General features: G+C 36.7%; 1 pseudogene; it reads right to left on the bottom strand.

Moving 5' to 3' along the window:
* The window catches only part of LOC115506853, a 75,245-nt pseudogene extending 59,417 nt beyond the window's left edge, over positions 1–15,828 (bottom strand).
* Between the last annotated feature and the right edge of the window lie 3,853 nt (positions 15,829–19,681).

A 19,681-nucleotide genomic window follows, 5' to 3' on the forward strand; every position in this document is an offset into this window, starting at 1 on the left:
ACCTTCATAAAATTAATTTCTGTTATGCCCAGAATTTGTGATCCCCAAAGACCACCAGGGAGCCGAGTCCGATGCAAAAGCAAAAGAGCCTTTATGCGAGCTAGCTCGAGCTCAATCCCCTACCTGCACCGACGCAGTGGTGAGATACCAGGGAGAGAGAGTTTCAAAAGCACAAAGGTTTTATAGGGGTCTAGGGGCAGCCGATTGGCTGGGGAAGGGTCGTGGCCTCGGCCGATTGGCTGGGGAAGGGTCAGAGTCCTGTTACGCAGGTCGCTGGGCGTGTTTTGATCAGGAAGTTTGAACAGGTGAGCGGGGAGGTTACTCAAGGGGAGGAGGCGCGGTCTGAGGTTTCTGCGATTTTCCCGGAAAAGGGGTCATGTCGGGGACATAGTCACTCAAGGTGGAGAACACAGAACAAGATGGAGTCGGCCGGCGTAGGCCCGCCCTTTCAATTTCCTCCTATCCTCCTATTCTAATTTCTGGAAGGTTGTGGAGAATTGGCAAAAATTGTTCTTTAAAAGTTGGTAGAATTCACCAGTGAAACCATGTGGGCCTGGAAATTTTGAGGGGAGATTTCAAAATAAGAATTTAATTTCCTAGGGTGTCTGGGTGGCTCAGTCAGTTAAGTATCTGACTCTTGATTTTGGATCAGGTCATGATCTCATGGTTCGTGGGATTGAGCCCCATGTCGGACTTTGCTCTGACGGCATGGAGTCAGCTTGGGATTCTCTCTCTCCCTCTCGCTCTGCTCCTCCCCACTCTTTCTCTCTCTCTCTCTCTCTCTCTCAAAATAAATAAATAAACTTTAAAAAAGAATTTAATTTCCTTAATAGATATAAGGTTATTCAAATTATTTCATTTTGGATGAGTTGTGGTAGTTTGTATTTTTTGGTGAATTGGTCTAATTTATTTAAGTAGTCAAATTGATATGTGTGGAGTTGTTTTTAGTATTCCCTTATTATCATTTTGATGTCTTCTTTTTTCTTTGTTAATCTTGTTAGAGGTTTGTAAATTGTATTATTTTTTAATTGTAATTGTAATGTTTTTTTTCATTAAACTTCTATTGTCAATTTCATTGATTTATGCTCATATCTTTATTATGTTCTTGCTTTGGCTTGTTTAGGGTTTGTTTTACTCTTGAAACTTTGCCTCTTTTCTAATGTAAGTATTTAGTGGTATAAATATCCACTATATTTATATTTATATTTATTTAGCAATATAAATATTGCTAAAGCTGCAGCTTACAAAATTTGATATATCATTTTTATTCTTCAATGTATTTTTCTATTTCACTTGAGACTTATTCTTTGACTTGTGAATTATTTAGAAGTGTGTTGTTTAATTTCCTAATGTCTGAGGGTTTTCTTGTTGTCATTCTGTTATTGATTTATAATGTGGATTCATTGTGTCAGAGAAAACACTTTGCATAATTTCAATTCTTTTAAATTTGATGATGTTTGTTTTATGGTCCAGGTTATTGTCTACTTTGAAACATGTTTTGTAGGCACTTGAAGAGTATGCATTCTGCTATTGTCCAATGGAGTGTTCTATAGATGTCTCTAAGATCTTTTCAGCTTTGATAATGTTGTTGAGTTCTATATACTTGTTTATTTTCTGTCTAGTTGTTATATCAATTGTTGAGAGAAAAATGTTTAAGTTTCTAACTATAATTGTAAATTTGACTATTTCCTCTTTCAGTGCTATCAGTATTTGCTTTGTATATTTTGAAGCTGCGTTATTTAGTGGATATGCATTAGGATTGCTATGTATTCTTGGTGTATTAGACCTTTAATTATATGATGGCCCTCACTGCCTCTGGTAACTTTTTGTGCTCTGAAGTCTACTTTATCTAATAATATATCTACTCCTGGTTTACTTTTATTAATTTGCATGTGATGTATCTTTTCTTATGATTTTACATTTCACCTGTTTATTTTTTGCATGAATTTCTTTTAAATAGCATATGGTTGGGTCATATTTTAAAATTCAATTTGCCAATCCCTATCTTTTAATTGGTGTCATAAAACCATTTACATTTAATGCATTATTGATATTACTATCATTTGAATTATTTATCCCTCACAGGTAAACTGTCATTTTTCTCCACTGTTGTCCAGTTTTATTTTGTCATTAATTTTCAGAAGTCTTACCATGAGATTTTGGTGTGGATTCTGTGGGATTATCCTGTTTGGGACTTGAAAATCTTGCATATGCATGTTTATGTCTTCTGTAAAATGTGGCAAGTTTTCAACCATTATTTGCTCAAATATTTTTTCAGCACTTCTCTCTTTCTTGCTTGTAGGACTCCAGGGACATGAATCATAGCATTTTTGTTATTGTGTCACAGACACAAAACTAAGACTCTGTTCAATTTAAAAATCTATTGTCTTTCTGTTGTTCAAATTGTGTAATTTATGTGGTTCTAACTTCAATTTCACTATTTTTTGCCTCCCCATCATTCCATTCTTTAGTCTATCCATTTTGTATTTTATTTTGTTTATTATATTTATTTTTAGTTCTGAAACTTCAATTTGGTTCTATCTCTTTAATTGTGATAAAATACATATAACAAAAATTTTACCCTTAGCGATATTTAGTACATTCACTATGTGTAGCCATCACTGTTGTCTAGTCCCAGAACATTTTCATCACCCCAAGGGGAAATCCCTTACCTATTAAGTAATCACTTAAAATTCCTCTATCCACCAAGTCCAAGGCAACCACTAATGTGCTTTCTGTCTCTATTTATTTGTCTAGACTTATCATGTAAATGGAATAATACAATATGTGACCATTTGTGTCTGGCCTCTTTCACTTAGCATAATGTTTTTGAGGTTCACACATGTTGTAACATGCATAAGTACTTTATTTTTTAAAAATTATTGATTTAAATTCAAGTTAGTTAATATACAGTGTGGTGTGTTTCAGAAGTATAAACATGGTTTATCACTTACATATAACATCCAGTGTTCATGCCAACAAGTGCCCTCCTTAATGCCCATTACCCATTTAACCCACCCCCCACCCATCTCCTGTCCAGTTTGCACTGTCACCAACAGTAAAAAAGTGTTCCCCTTCCTCTGCATCCTCGCCAAAACCTGTTGTTTCCTGTGCTATTAATTTTAGCCACTCTGACCAGTGTGAGGTGGTATCTTAATGTGGTTTGTATTTCCCTGATGATGAGTGATGTTGAGCATCTTTTCATGTGTCTGTTAGCCATCTGGATGTCTTCTTTGGAAAAGTGTCTATTCATGTCTTTTGCCCATTTCTTCACTGGATTATTTGGTTTTTGGGTGTTGAGTTTGGTAAGTTCTTTATAGATTTCTGATATTAACCCTTTCTCTGATATGTCATTTGCAAATGTCTTCTCCCATTCTGTTGGTTGCCTTTTAGTTTTGTTGATTGCTTCCTTTACCATGCAGAAGTTTTTTTTTTTTTTATCTTGATGAGGTAGATCATTTTTGCTTTTATTTCCCTTGCCTGCAGATATATGTCTAGTAAGAAGTTGCTGTGGCCAAGGTCAAAGACATTGCTGCCTATTTCTCCTCTAGGATTTTGATGGTTTCACATTTAGGTCTTTCATACATTTTGAATTTATTTTTGTGTGTGGTGTAAGAAAGTGGTCAAGTTCCATTCTTCTGTATCTTGCTGTCCAGTTTTCCCAGCACCATTTGCTAAAGAGGCTGACTTTTTTTTCGTTGGATAATCTTTCCTGTTTTGTCAAAGATTAGTTAGCCATACACTTGTGGGTCCATTTCTGGGTTCTCTATTCTGTTCCATTGATGTACGTGTCTGTTTTTGTGCCAGTACCATATTGTCTTGATGATTACAGCTTTGTAATACAGCTTGAAGTCAGCAATTGTGATGCCTCCAGCTTTGGTTTCCTTTTTCAACATTACTTTGACTATTTGGGGTCTTTTCTGGTTCCATACAAATTTTAGGATTGTTCTAGCTCTGTGAAGAATGTTGGTGTTATTTTGAAAGGGATTGAGTTGAATGTGTAAATTGCTTTGGGGAGTACATTTTAACAATATTGTTCTTCAAATCCATGCACATGGAATGTTTTTCCATTTCTTTGCGTCTACTTCAATTTCTTTTATAAGCTTTCTATAGTTTTCAGCACACAGGTCTTTTACCTCTTTGGTTAGGTCTATTCCTAGGTATCTTATGTTTTTTGGTGCAATTGTGAGTGGGATCAATTCTGTGATTTCTCTTTCTGCTGCCTCATTATGGATGCATAGAAATGAAACCGATTTCTGTAATTGCTTTTACATTCTGTGACTTTGCTGAGTTCATGTATCAGTTCTAGTAGGTTTTGGTGGAGACTTTCAGGTTTTCCATGTAGACTATCATGTCATCTGCGAAGAGTGAAAGTTTGACTTCTTTGTCAATTTGTATGCTTTTTATTTCTTTTTGTTGTCTGATTGCTGAGGCTAGGACTTCCAGTACTATGTTGAACAACAGTGGTTAGAGTGAACCTCCTTGTTGTATTCCTGACCTTATTGGGGAAGCTCTCAGTTTTTCCCCATTGAGGATTGTATTTGCTGTGGGCCTTTCATATATGAAAGGTATGTTTCTTCTATCCCTATTTTCTTGAAGGTTTTTATCAAGAAAGGATGCTGTATTTTGTCACATGGTTTTTCTGCATCTATTGAAAGGACCATATTTTCCTTATCCTTTCTTTTATTAATGTGGTGTATCACATTGATTGATTTGCAAATAGTGAACCAAACCTACCACCCTGGAATAAATCCCACTTGATCATGGTGAATAATTCCTTTAATGTACTATTGAATTCTATTTGCTAGTATCTTCTTGAGAATTTTTGCATCCAGGTTCATCAGGGATATTGGCCTGTAATTCTCCTTTTTTGGGGGGGTCTTTGTCTGATTTTGGAACCAAGGTAATCCTGGCTTCATATAATGAGTTTGGAAGATTTCCTTCTGTTTCTATTGTTTGTAACCATTTTAACATCTTCTTTAATTTCCTGGTTAACCCATTCATTCTTTAGTAGGATGTTCTTTAATCTTCATGTATTTGAAGGCTTTCCAAATTTTTTTCTTTTTCTTCTCTTTTATATTTTAAGTTTATTCATTTATTTTGAAGAGAGGGAGAGAGAGAATGTTTGTGGTGGGGTAGGAGTGGAGAGAATCTCAAGCAGGCTCCACACTGTCAGCACAGAGCCCAACATGGGGCTCAAACTTATGAACCATGAGATCATGACCTGAGCCAAAATCAAGCTTTGGAAGCTTAACCAACTAAGCCACCCAGGATCCCCTTCCCTAATTTTTTTCTTGTGGTTGACTCCAAGTTTCATAGTGTTGTGGTATGAAAATATGCATGGTATGATCTTGATCTTTTTGTATTTGTTGAGGGCTGATTTGTGATCCAATATGTAATCTATTCTGGAGAATGTTCCATGTGCGCTCAAAAAGAATGTGTATTCTGCTGCTTTAGGATGAAATGTTCTGAATATATCTCTTATGTCCATCTGGTCCAGTGTGTCATTCAAAGCTATTGTTTTCTGCTATTAATTTTCTGCTAAGATGGCCTGTCCATTGCTTTAACTGGGGTATTAAAGTCTCCTACTATTATGGTATTATTATCAATGAGTTTCTTTATGTTTGTGATTAATTGATTGATATATTTGGGTGTTTCAGTTTGGGGGCATATTTATAATTGTTAGATCTTCTTGATGGATAGCCCCCTTAATTATGATATAATGTTCTCTTCATATCTTGTTACAGTATTTGTTTTAAAATCTAATATGTTTGATATAAGTATGGCTACTATGGTTTCTTTTGACCATCATTAGCATGATAAATGATTCTCCATCCCCACACTTTCAATCTACAGGCTTCTTTAGGTCTAAAATGAGTCTCTTGTAGACAGCATATAGATGGATCTTGTTTTTCTATCCATTCTGATACCCTATGTCTTTTGATTGAAGCATTTAGTCCATTTACATTCAGAGTGATTACTGAAAGATATGAATTTAGTGCCATTGTGTTATCTGTAGAGTTGGTGCTTCTGGTGATGTTCTCTGGTCCTTAGTAGTCTTTGCTTCTTTGGTCTTCTTTTTTTTCTGCACTCAGAGAGTCCACCTAAACATTTCTTCCTTGGCTGGTTTAATGGTCACAAAGTTCTTTAGTTTTTGTTTGTCTGGGAAAGCCTTTATCTCTCCTCCTATTCTGAATGACAGCCTTTCTGGATAAAGGATTCTTGGCTGCATATTCTTCCTATTCAGCACATTGAATATTTCCTGCCACTCCCTTCTGGCCTTCCAAGTTTCAGTGGACAGGTCTGCTACTAACTCTTTGTGTCTACCCTTGTAGGTTAAGGACATTTTATTCTTTAGCTGCTTTCAGAATTCTCTCTTTATCTTTGTATTTTGCAAAATTCACTATAATATTTTCTGGTGTTGATCTGGTTTTGTTGATTTTGAAGGGAGTTCTTTGTGCCTTTTAGACTTGGATGCCTGTTTCTTTTCCCAGATTAAGGACATTTTTGGCTATAATTTGTTGAAATAAACCTTCTGCCCTTTTTCCTCACTCTTCTTCTGGGACTCCTATGATACAGATACTGTTTTATTTCATGGAATCAATTAGTTCTCCAAGTCTTCTCTCATGCTCTAGTAATTTCTTTCCCCCCTTTTATTCAGCTTCATTATTTTCCATGGTTTTATCTTCTATTTCACCTATTCTCTCCTCTGCTTCTTCAATCCTCGCTGTGACTATATCTAGTTTATTTTGCATCTCAGATATAACATTTTTAAATTCATCCTGACTAGTTCTTAAGTCTTTGATCTCTGCAACAAGAGTTTGTCTGGTGTCTTCTATGCTTTTCTCAAGCCCAGGTAGTAGTCTATGACTGTTGTTCTAAATTTTTGTTCAGATATATTGCTTATATATGTTTTGAGCAAGTCCCTGGCTGTGATTTCTTCTTACCTCTCTTTTGGGAAGAATTCATCTGTCCTATCATTTTGCCTAAGTTTCTGTCTTTTGCATGTCTTAAAAGCTTGTTATGCTTCCTGCACCTGAGAGTACTACTATATTAAAAATGGGTCATACGCTGTCCAGGACCTGGCACTTCAGCAAGTGTTTCTGGTGTATGCTGTGTGCACTCTGTTGTTGTGTTTTGGCTGCTCTTTCTCCCTGGTCAGTCCTCTGCAGAGCTCCTTTTTGCTTGCAGAGGTGGAGTGTTTGGACCTTTAACTAGGTGTACTTTGATTTTTTTGTTGAAGTAACCCTGGAAAAAAGGGGGGAAACCTGATTCCATAAAAAGAAAAAAGGAAAGGGAACAAAAAACATAGAATCAAAAAACTATAAGGCTGATTCCAAAGAAAAAGAAAGGGGGGGGGGGAGAGGATAAAAAGCAGAAGAAAAGAGAAAGGAAGGAAAAAGAAAAGAATTAAAAAGCCTGATCAAAAAATAAAAATGATAAAAGGAAATGACACAAAATCAAATCAGAAACTATGAGCCTGATTCCAAAAGAAAAAAAAGAAGAAAGAGTAATAAAAGAAAAGAGTTGTCCTTTGGTGCCTGGGGGGTTGGTAGCTATGCTGGTCTGGAGGAGAGGCCGGCCACACTGGCTCAAAGTCCATCTTGTCCCAGTAAATATTGCCAGGCACAGAGGGGCAGGGTTTGGTGTAAGTGGGTCCTGCCTCCACTGGGGGCCGCTGGGTTCTTGAAGTCCCTTCATGTTGGTGTCGGGAAGGAAATGGCACCATCCCAATTTCTCATCCCTGGACTGGGGATCTCAGTCCTCACTATTCATACAGCCCTCACAGAGTAGTGAGAGCAGTCAGCTTGCCCTGCACCACAAATCTCCTGCACCTCCTCCTTGGCACGCAGCTGGGATTCAAAACCCAAACTTTTAAAGGCCTGCAACAGCGCAGATCTGCTCCCCTTCTCCAGAGTAGAGCCTCTCCACCCTGCTGAAGAAAGGCGTTTTGCTTGTGCCTACAGGGTCTATTGTCCTTGGGGAGGCAATAAACCCTCTTCCAAAAGTACTCCAAGAAGGGGACTGTTTTCTCCCAGTACACCCCAGAGATGTCTCTATTGTGCTATGCACTCTGGGGCCAACTCCCTCCGCCCCAGGAGTGTGCAGCACAGTTCCACTCCAGAAAAAGTTGCGTACTTCCAAAACCTCAGAGGTTGAGCTCCAAAAGATGTTTGCAAAAAATAACTGCGACACTCAGTACTTCTCACTCCCCAGTCTGTGGTCAGAGAGATTTTCTTCTTGTGCTAGTTCGATGCTGCACTGTCTCAACACCTCTCTCTTTCTCTTCTTTTTGTCTCTCCATGGAAAGCATTCCCTCCCCTCCATGGTGTCACCGGTTTTCTCTCCCCCAATTCACATCCACACACCTCACACTTTCCAAGCTGTCTCCTTCCAACAGTGGAGATCATTCTGCCATTCTGCAGATCGATTTCCTGGGTGTTCCAAGTAATCTGACCTCAGTATAACTTTTTGAGAGATGAGGAAAGCCCAGGGTCTCCCTACTTCTCCACCACTCTAACTCTTCTTCAGTACTTTATTTCATTTAATAGCTGAATAATATTCCATTGAATGGATATGTCAAATTTTGTCTATCCATTTTGATGATCCAAACTGATAATTCATGGACACGTGTGTTGTCTCTACCTTTTGGCTAATGTGAGTAATACTTCTGTGAACATTTGCATATACTTTTTTTGAACACTTGTTTTCATTTCTTTTGGGAATATATGCAGGAGTGGAATTGTCAAATCATAGTAATCATTCTTTGTTTAACTATATATAATAAACTATGTTTAACCAGGTTTGCATAGGAGCTTCACCTTTTACATTCCCAGCAGCAATGAATAAAGTTTTTAATATTCCACATTACCACAAACACTTATAATCCTCTTTTTTTAAATTTAAGTATAGCTGATACACAATGTTACATTGATTTCAGGTATACAAGAGAGGGATTCCACAATTCTATATGTTAGGCTATGCTCACCACAAGTGTACCTACCACTAGTCACCATACAGTGTTATTACAATACATACCATTGACTGAATTCCATTCCCTATACTGTGCCATTAACTTCTGTAAATTATTCATTCCATAACTGGAATCCTATTATCTCCCAGGGCAGGGGCTCTCTGGAAGCACATCTCCATCAACTTCACCAAGACTTGTTATTACTTGACATTTTGACACTAGCCATTTTGACAGGTATAAGTTGATATTTCATTATGGTTTTGATTTGCATTTTCCTGATGATTAGTGATGCTGAGCATCTTTTCATGTGTCTATGGCCATGTGTATACATTTTTGGGAAAAATATCTATTCTGGTTCTCTGCTCATTTTTTAAATTTTTTTAATATTTATTTATTTTTTGAGAGAGAGAGACAGAGTATGAGCAGGGGAGGGGCAGAGAGAGAGAAGGAGACACAGAATCTGAAGCAGGCTACAGGCTCCGAGCTATCAGCACAGAGCCCGATGCAGGGTTCAAACTCACAAGCTGTGAGATCATGACCTGAGTCGAAGTCAGACACTTAACTGACTGAATCACCCAGGCGCACCTCTGCTCATTTTTTAATCAGATTTTTTTGTTGTTGAGTTGAATGAGTTCTTTATAAACTTTGGATATTAACCCTTTACTTACATATAATTTTCCCAAATGTCTTCTTCTATTCAGTAAATTGCTTTTCTCTTTTGTTCATGGTTTCCTTCACTGTATAAAAGCTTTTCATTTTGGTGAGCCCCAATACTTAATTTTTGCTTTTGTTTCCTTTGCCTGAGGAGACATATCTTGCAAAATTATGCTAAAGCCAAAGTCAAACAGATTACTTCCTATTTTGTTCTTCTAGGAGTTTTATAGTATCACATTTCACATTTAGATCTTTAATCCATTTCGAGTGTATTTTTTGTGAATGATATGAGAAGATTATCTTGTTTTATTCTTTTGCATACAGCTATCAAGTTTTCCCAGAACCATTTATTGAAGAGACTGCCTTTTTCCCATTATATATTCTTGTCTCCTTTGTTGTAGATTAATTAAATATGTAGGTTTGGGTTTATTTATGGGCTCTCTATCCTGTTTCATTGATCTAAGTATCTACTTTTATGCCAGTATCATACTGTTTTGATTATTATAGCTTTGTAGTATATTTTGAAATCTGGGATTGTGATACCTCCAGCTTTGTTTTTCTTTCTCAAGAGAGATTTCACTATTCAGGGTCTTTTGTGGTTGCATACAAATTTTAGAATTATTTGTTCTAGTTCTGTGGAAAATACCACTGGTGTTTTGATAGATATTGCATTGAATCTGTAGATTGTTTTGGGTAGTATGGACATTTTAACAATGTTAATTCTTCCTATCCATGAGCATGGAATATCTTTTCATTTGTTTGTTTAATCTTAAATTTCTTTCACCAATGTTTTGTGGTTTTCAGAGGACAGGTCTTTTATCTTCTTGGATAACTTTATTCCTAGGTATTTTATTCTTTTTTTTTTAAATTTTTTAACATTTATTTATTTTTGAGACAGAGAGAGACAGAGCATGAGCAGGGGAGGGGCGGAGAGAGAGGGAGACACAGAATCCGAAACAGGCTCCAGGCTCTGAGCTGTCAGCCCAGAGCCCGACGCGGGGCTCGAACTCACGGACCGTGAGATCATGACCTGAGCCGAAGTCAGACGCCCAACCGACTGAGCCACCCAGGCGTCCCGGTATTCTATTCTTTTAGGTGAAATTGTAAGTGGAATTGTTTTATTCATTTCTCTTTCTGCTATTTTATTATTACTATATACAAATTAAACAGATATTTTCATTATTATTATATACAAACCAAACAGATATCTGTATATTAATTTTGTATCTTACAACTTTACTGAATTCATGTGTTACTTCTAATAGTTTTTTTGGTTGAATCTTTAGGGTTTGCTATGTATAGTATCATGCCATGTGCAAGTAGTGACAGTTCTACATCTTCCTTGCCAATTTAGGTGCTTTTTATTTATTTTTCTTATCTGATTGCTATGGCTAGGACTTCCAGTGCTATGTTGAATAAAAGTAGTGAGAGTGGACATCCTTGTCTTACTTCTGATCTTAAAGGGAAAGCCCTCAGTTTTTCACCATTAAGTATGATGTTAACTGTGAGTTTGTCATACATGGCCTTTATTATGTTGAAGCATATTCCCTCTAAGTTCACTTTGTTGAGAGTTTTTATCATGAACTGATGTTGAAGTTTGTCAAATACCTTTTCTGCATCTACTGATGTAATCATATGATTTTTATCCTTCATGTTGTTAATGTGACATATCATGTTGCTTTGTGGATATTGAACCACCCTTGCATCCCTGGAATAAATCCCACTTGATTGTGGTGAATGATCCTTTTAGTGTATTGTTGAATGTGATTTGTTAATGTTTGTTGAGGATTTTTGCATCTATGTTCCTTAAGGAACCTGTAGTTGTTTTTTTTTTTTTTTTTAATAGTGTCTTTGTTTGGTTTTGGTATCAGGGTAATGCTGGCCTTGTAGAATGCATTTGAACAATTGTCTTCCTCTTCTATTATTTGGAATAGTTTGAGGAAAATAGGTATTAATTCTTCTTTAAATATTTGGTAGAATTTACCTGTGAATCCATCTGGTCCTGGACTTCTGTTTGGATATTGTTTTTGTTACTTATTTAACTCCATTACTAGTAATTGCCATGTGCAGATTTCCTATTTCTTCCGGATTCAGTTTTGGAAGGTTGTACATTTCTAGGAATTTATCCATTTTTTTCTAGGTTTCCCAATTTGTTGGCATATAATTTTTTTGTAGTTGTCCCATAATCTTTGTATTTTTGTGGTGTTAGTTGTTACTTCTACTCTTTCATTTATGATTTTATTTATTTGGGTCTTTTGTACATTTTTCTTGTTCAGTCTGGCTAAAAGTTTATCAATTTTATTTATCTTTCCAAAGGATTAACTCTTGGTTTTATTGATCTTTTCTATTGTTTTTAAATCTTTATTTTATTTATTTCCATTCTGATCATTATTTCCTTCCTTCTACTAACTTTAGGCTTTGTTCTTCTTTTTCTAGTTTTTTAGATGTAAATTTAATTTGTTTACTTGAGATTTTTCTTGTTCCTTGAGTTCGGCCTGTATCACTATATTTTCCCTCTTAGAATGGCTTTCACTGTGTCACAAAGATTTTGGACCATTGTGTTTTCATTTTCACTTGTATCATGCATTTTTTAAATTTATTCTTTGATTTCCTTCTTGATCCATAGGTTGTTTAGTAGCATGTTGTTTAGCCTCCACATGTTTGTTCTTTTCCAGTTTTTTTCCCCTGTATCTGATTTCTAAAACTTGATACTATTGTGATCAGAAAAGATGCTTGATATGATTTCAATCCTAAATCTATTGAGACTTGTTTTGTGGCCTAACATGTCATCTACCCTGGAGAATGTTCCATGTGTAGTTGAAAAGAATATGTATTCAGTTGTTTATACCTATTAATACCTGTTTGTACCTATTTATTCTATTACCTACAAATGTTGTGTATATACCTATTAAGTCCATCTGGTCTAATGTATCATTCAAAGACACTATTTCCATATTGATTTTCTACCTATATGATCTATTCCATTGATATAAGTAGGATGTTAATGTCCCCTACTATTATTATATTGCTATCAATTTCTCCCTAATGTACATTAATATTTGCTTTATATATTTAGGTATTTCAATATTGTATACATAGATATTTACAACTGTTATATCCTTTTTGTTGGATTTGCCCCCTTATCATTATGTAGTGCCATTCTTTATTTCTTGTTATATTGTTTGTTTTAAAGTCTATTTTGTCTGATATAAACATTGCTACCTCAGATTTTTTTCCTTCACTTTTATTTACATGGAATATCTTTTTCCTCCCCTCGATTTCACTATGTGTGTGTCTTTAGGTCTGAAGTGAGTCATTTGTAAGCAGCATATAGATGGGTCTTGTTTTTTATCCATTCCATTGCCCTGTGTCTTTTGATTGGTGATCTTTAAACCATTTATATATATTTTTTGAATGAGGGAGGGACAGAAAGAGAGTGAGAGAGAGAATCTTAAGCAGGCTCCATGCCAAACGCTGAGACGGATGCAGGTCTTGATCTCACGGCAGTGAGATAATGACCTGAGCTGAAATCAAGAGTCAGATGTTTAACTGACTGAGCCACCCAGGTGCACCTAAACCATTTATATGTAAAGTAATTATTGATAGTTATGTAATTATTGCCATTTTGTTCACTGTTTTTGAATTTTTTGTAGTTTTTGTCTGTTCCTTTCTTCTCTTGCTCTCTTTCCTTGTGATTGATGACTTTCTTTGGTGTTAGGCTTGTTTCTCTTTCTTTTTATTTTTTGTGTATTTATTATAGGTTTTGGTTTGTCATGAGGTTCATATATAACATCCTAAGTATATAATGATTAATATTAAATTGATGGTCACTTAAGTTTGAACACATTCTAAAAGAACTTCTTTTATCATTCATTCACTTTTTATGCATATGTTGCCATATTTTACATCTTTTTATTTTGTGAATTATGTTAGCTAGCTTTTTAGATATAATTCATTTTACTACTCTTGTCTTTTAACCTTCATACTAACCTTATAAATGATTGCTCTATTACCTTTATTGCATGTTAGCTTTTACTTGTGAAATTTTTCCCTTAATAATTTTTTTTTTTACTTCTAAGTATGGCCTTTTCCTTTTAAAAAAGTCATTTTAACATTTCTTGTAAGACTGGCTTAGTAGTGATAAACTCCTTTAATTTTTGTTTATCTAGGAAACTCTATCTCTCCTTCAGTTCTGAATGACAACCATGCCCAGTAGAGTATTCTTAGTTGTAGGTTTGTTCCTTTCAGCACTGTGAATATATCATGCCACTCCCTTCTGGCCTGTAAAGTTTCTGCTGAAAAATCAGCTGATAGTGCTATGAAGTTTTCCTTGTATGTAACTAGTTGCTTCTCCCTTGCTGCCTTTAAAATTATTTATCTTTAATTTTTGACATTTATGTATTATGTGTCATGATGTGGACCTTTTTGAGTTCATCTTGTTTGGAACTCTTTGTGATTCCTGAACCTGGATGTGTTTTTTCTCCAGGCTAGGGAAGGTTTCATGTATTATTTCTTGAAATAAATTTTATGCTTCTCTCTCTCTCTTCCCCATCTGGATCTCCTATAATTCAAATGTGGGGATTTTCCCCTAGTGGTTTCTAAAAGGTGCCTTAACTTATTCTCATTTTAAAATTATTATTATTATTATTATTTTTTGCTGTTCATCCTGGGTGTTTTCCATTACCTTGTCTTCCAGATCACTGCTCTGTTCTTCTGCACCCTCTAATCTACTATTGATTCCCTCTAGTGTGTTTTTAATTTCAGTTATTTTATTCTTCAACTCTGATTGGTTCTTTTTTCCTTTTCTATCTCTTTTTTGAAGTTCTTACTGAGTCCATACAGTCTTCTCTCCAGTCCAGTAAGCATCTTTATGACCATTACTTGGTTCTATTTATCAGGTAAATTGTTTTTCTCCATTTAATTTAGTTCTTTTACTGGGGTTTTGTCTTGTACCTTCATTTGGAGCATATCCCTCTGTCTCCTCATTTTTCTTGACTTTCTGTGTTTGTTTCTATGAATTAAGCAGAGCAGCCACTTCTGAACTTGAAAGAATAGTCTTTTGTATGTTTGTCTTCTGTGTGGACTGTGTGTGCCTTGTTTCATTGGTTGGCTGGGACTGTGGCTGGCATGGGCCCATGGCATGGGCTCCAGGGCATTCTGTGCTGGGCTGCCCAGAGAGAATGACCTAAGCTGAAGTGGGACCCAAGCTGGGGTGGTTGCAGGACTTTCCATGCAGAGGGCACCCTGATAGGACCCCTGAAGCTGAAGTGGGTGCAAGGTGAGGAGTACTGGAGCTCTCCTCACAGAGGGAATCTTGGCAGGATGACTGAAGCTGAAGTGGGTGCAAGCTGATATGTTCTGGAGTGCCCTAGCAAGGCAGCTGGAGCTGAGGCAGTGTCCCAGTGTGCTCTACACATGGGATACCTGCTGGGGTGGCTGCAGTCAAAGTGTGTGTGAACCAGAAGGCAGGAGTCCTGGGGTGCTCCATGCAGTGGGTACTCTGGTGGGGCAGCTAAAGATAGGTATTCCCAGGGTGCTCTGCACCAGGGTGCTCTGACAAATTGTTTGGATCCAAAATGGTGTGGGCCTAGATTGTTCTGGAGTGCTTTACACCTTGTGTCAGCTTGGTGAGATGGCTGGAGCTATAGTGAGCACTGAGCAGAGGTGTCTTAATGTGTGCCATGCTGGGGCTACCTTAGTGGTATGGCTAGGGCTGGTGTGGGCTAGGGTCCCTGGCTCACTGAGACAGCAAAGCCAGCTAGCATGCCAGGACCCTGATCCTGTCTACGCTATCAAGGTGGAGGAGGAAAGTGATGTTAGCCATGATGCTCACCAACCCCTCTGACCTGGAGAGAGTTCCATCAAGTCTAGTGCTCTTTGGGAGTTCTAGGGCTGGAATTTTTATATTCTAGTTGCTGTTTTAAACCGCAGCTTTTTTTTCCTGTGCTCCAGGGTAGATGAATCTGCTCATGGTCTCTCAATACTACCCCTCCCCACTGCAGTTTACAATGCCAGCAATGGGTATCCCCTTTGTTACCATGTCTCTGTCTTGTTGTTCTCTATGTGACTTCTTTATCTTTTGTTGTGCAAAAGTTGCTCAGTCAGCCCTCAGTTTTTCTCCAGGAGGATTGCTCCATAAATACCTGTAGATTTGCTACATCCATGGAGGAGGTGAGTTCAGGGTCCTTCTGTGTCACCATCTTGGGCCAGAGCCCCCCCATTTTTTTTTATTCTTCTGGCCATTCTAGCGGAGGTGAAGTGGTATCTCATTGCAGTGTTTTGTTGTTACTGTTGTTGTTGTTTTTAATGTTTATTCATTTTTGAGAGAGAGAGAGGGAGCATGAGTGGGGGAGGAGCAGAAAGAGGGGGAGAAAGGATCCAAAGCAGGCTCTGTGCTAACAGCAGAGAGCCTAATGTGGGGCTTGAACTCATGACCTGTAAGATCTTGACCTGAGCCAAAGTTGGACACAACCTACTGAGCCACCAAGGTGCTCCTTTCATTGAAGTTTTGATTTTCATGTCCCTAATGACTAATGCTACTGGACATCTTTTTGTGTGCTTATTGGAAATTTGTATATCTTTGGAGAAATGTCTATTCAAGTCCTTTGCCCAATTTTAACTGGATTGTCCTTCTGTGGGTTGTCTTTTCACTTTCTTGGTTGTCCTTTGATACACAAATGCTTTTAATTTTGATGAAGTCTAACATCAATTTTTTTTTCTTTTGTTGCTTATGTTCTTTGTGTCATATTTAAAAAAAATTAATTGACAAATCCAACGTCATGAAAATTTACCCCTGTGGTTTCTTCTAAGAGTTTTATATTTAGGTCTTTGATTGTGTTGACTTAATTTTTGTATGTAGTGTGAAGTATATGCAACTTCATTCCTTTGTATGTGACCATCTAGTTGTCTCAGAAACATTTATTAAAGAGAATAATAGCCTTTCCCTATTGAATAGTCTTGGCACCCTTGTTGAAAGTCAATTGACCATAAATTTGATGGGTAATTTCTGGACTCTATTCTATTGATCTAAGTGTCGTGTCTATTCCTATACAAGTGCCACACTGCTCTGATTAATGTGGTATTGTAATATGTTTTGAAATTTGGAAGTGTGAATTCTCCAACTTTGTTCTTTCTCAAGGTTGTTTGGCTGTTTGGGTACCTTGCATTTCCAGATGAATTTTAGTATAAGCTTTTGCATTTCTGTGGGAAAAAAGTCTGTTGAGATATTGATACAGATTGCATTTAATCTGTGGATTGCTTTGAGGAGTATTGCCATTTTGACAGTATTAAATCTTCCAATTCATGACTACAGGATGCTTTTCCATTTATATAGGTCTTCTTTAATTTATTTCAGCACAATATTTTATCATTTTTAGTTGTATATATCTTGTACTTATTTGGTAATAAATAAATGGAATTTGGAATTTGGTAATAATAAATGAAATTTATTCTTATGTATTTTATTTGTTTTTAATTCTATTTTATGTGGAATTTTAAAATAATTTCCTTTTTAGATTGTTCACTGGAAGTATTCAGATGTGCAAATAATGTTTGTTTTGATCTTTTACCCTACAACTTTGCTGAATTCCATTTGGGTCTTTATTAAACCTTCTATTTGCTGAGACATTTTTTTCTTTCCTGTGGCTTTTTATTGGTCATTTGTTTCAAATGTGTTCATAATTGCTTATTGAAACATTTTTATGATGGCTACTCTAAATCTCTTCTCAGATTATCCTGATATTTCTGTTATCGTTGTGTTGATATCTATTCATTGTCTTATTTTATTTAGTTACTTATCTTCTTGATTCTTGTTACAGTGATTTTTGATTGAAACATTGATTTGAGTTATTAAATTATAAGGTTGTTTCCTATTTAAATCTTCTACTTCAGTTGGTCTCCTTTAAGACAACTTCATTGGAGGAAGTTGGAATGCTACTTCATTACTACAAGGTGGAAGTAGAAGTTGTCTCCCTCCTTGGTCTTTCTTGATACTCAAGAGGGGCTCTTCATTATTGCTGTAAAAGGGTAACATTTGTCTCTCCATTAGGTGTACAGTAATACCTCCCTGAATGGGAGGATTAGGTGTTCTTCATTACTGCTTTTCCCAAGTGTGATCCACTGACACCACCAGATGATGGCCTCCTTACCACTGGATGGTGGTGAAAATCTTGACTTTTCTCTAAACCTACTCTGACATCACCCTAAGTGAGGAGGGGAAGTGGTGCCTTATTACTGTCAGATGGAGGAAGAAGTTCAGGCTCTCCACATGGTCTCTACTGACATTGAGGAGGCAAGAGACAGCCAGTGTAAGAAAGAAGAGTCTCATTACTTCCCAGCAGGGATGAAGTCCCAGCAACTTGTTTAGCCTTCTGTGACCACACTCTAGCTGGGTTTTGGGGGTACTTCATTATAGCTTGGTTAACATGGAAAACTTGGCTTCCTACTTTGCCTTTGCTGCTATGTATGTGACCCAGCTTTTCCTGTGGTGTTTAGCTAGAATAGAGTGTTTATTGTCTAAAAGTTTTCTGTCTTGCTAGGTTGCCTCTTTCCTGGCCCTTTGGATAGAGAAAGCAGTACTTTTGGGGGACATTTTTGCCTAGGCTCATTGGCATTCTGATTTGCTGCTCCTTTAGCACCTCATCTGGGATATATGAGGCAAAAAGAAAACCTAGGGAACTCACCATTATGACATTTTTTAGATCCTGAGGTTTCTAGTCAGTCCACCTTCTGTCTTCCTTTCCTGTGTGTGTGTGTGTGTGTGTACCCTATATATGTGTGTGTGTGTATACATATATATATGTATACATGTATATATATATATATATGTATATATATATATATGTATATATATATATATATACATATATATATATATATATATATATATATACACAAGACTTAGTGGAAGGTAGAAGAAATAGAGAAAAGTATGTCTACTACATCTCCTTAGAAAAATAAGTCTCTAAAGACATTTTAGAAAAATCTTAGAACAAATCTGTGTAAACTATTTCTTAATAAATTCTCATTGTATTCTCACTAAATATTCATAATGGAAAGGCAAATAATATTCATGTATTAGAGATAAATTGAGGCACAGAAGTATTAGACTTTTCCCCATGTTAAGTAGTGACTTCTAATTGAATACAAGGAGAAAGCAGAGAAAGCCCAGTTTTTCTGACCAATAAGGGTATTTCTGTTAGGTCATACTTTATAATACAGGTAAACTTCCAGTCTTTTATGTACAAAGAAAAGATTTTTAAGTGTATTTATTTATTTTGAGAGGGAAAGTGCAAGTGGGGGAGGGACAGAGAGAGAGAATCTCAAGCAAGCTCCACACTGTCAGCATGGAACCCAACGTGGGGCTTTTTGTGGGGTTTGAACTCACAAACCAGAGATGACCTGAGCCAAAGTCAGATGCTAAACTGACTGAGAAACCCAGGCGCCCTAAAAAAGAAAGGATTTTGTTATGATAACAGAATATACACATGCTACAGCATGCTATGACAACACCTAGAATTCTTGAAGAGCTAGAGAAACTTCAGCCACAGGGTACCTCAACCCATGGGTTTTGATCAGATGGGACATAGCTTGGGTGCAACAGCAGGGATTGCAGGGTTCCATGTTGCTGACATCAGGTAAATGACTTAAGGTAAATTCTCTGATAGTAATTCATAGTCAGTATACATTTTCCAAAAATGGTTCCTGGGAAAAACACATATCTTCAACCTCAGGTCATTTTATAAATGTAAGGTTGAAAAGGGTCTCTGCTATTTTAATGAACACTGCTGCTTATTAGACCTAGAAGTCTTAAAGTTATCAATCTTTGCAGGGTGGCTCTAGAGAGCAAAATGTAGGAAAAATGGTAATTAGCGGCAGACAGATTGCATCTTGGTATAAAACTTTTCAAACTACCGAAGCTACCCACTAGGTATAGGCTACCTCATTGGGTAGTGAATCCTTTATCACTGAATAGCTTCAAGCCAAGGTATACTGTAGAATTGATTCTTGTACTCAGTGGGCACTTGGTCTAAATGAGTTCAGAAATCTTGACTT

This window comes from Lynx canadensis, chromosome X (assembly GCF_007474595.2).
Source record: "Lynx canadensis isolate LIC74 chromosome X, mLynCan4.pri.v2, whole genome shotgun sequence".
Classification (NCBI taxonomy): Eukaryota; Metazoa; Chordata; class Mammalia; order Carnivora; family Felidae; genus Lynx; species Lynx canadensis.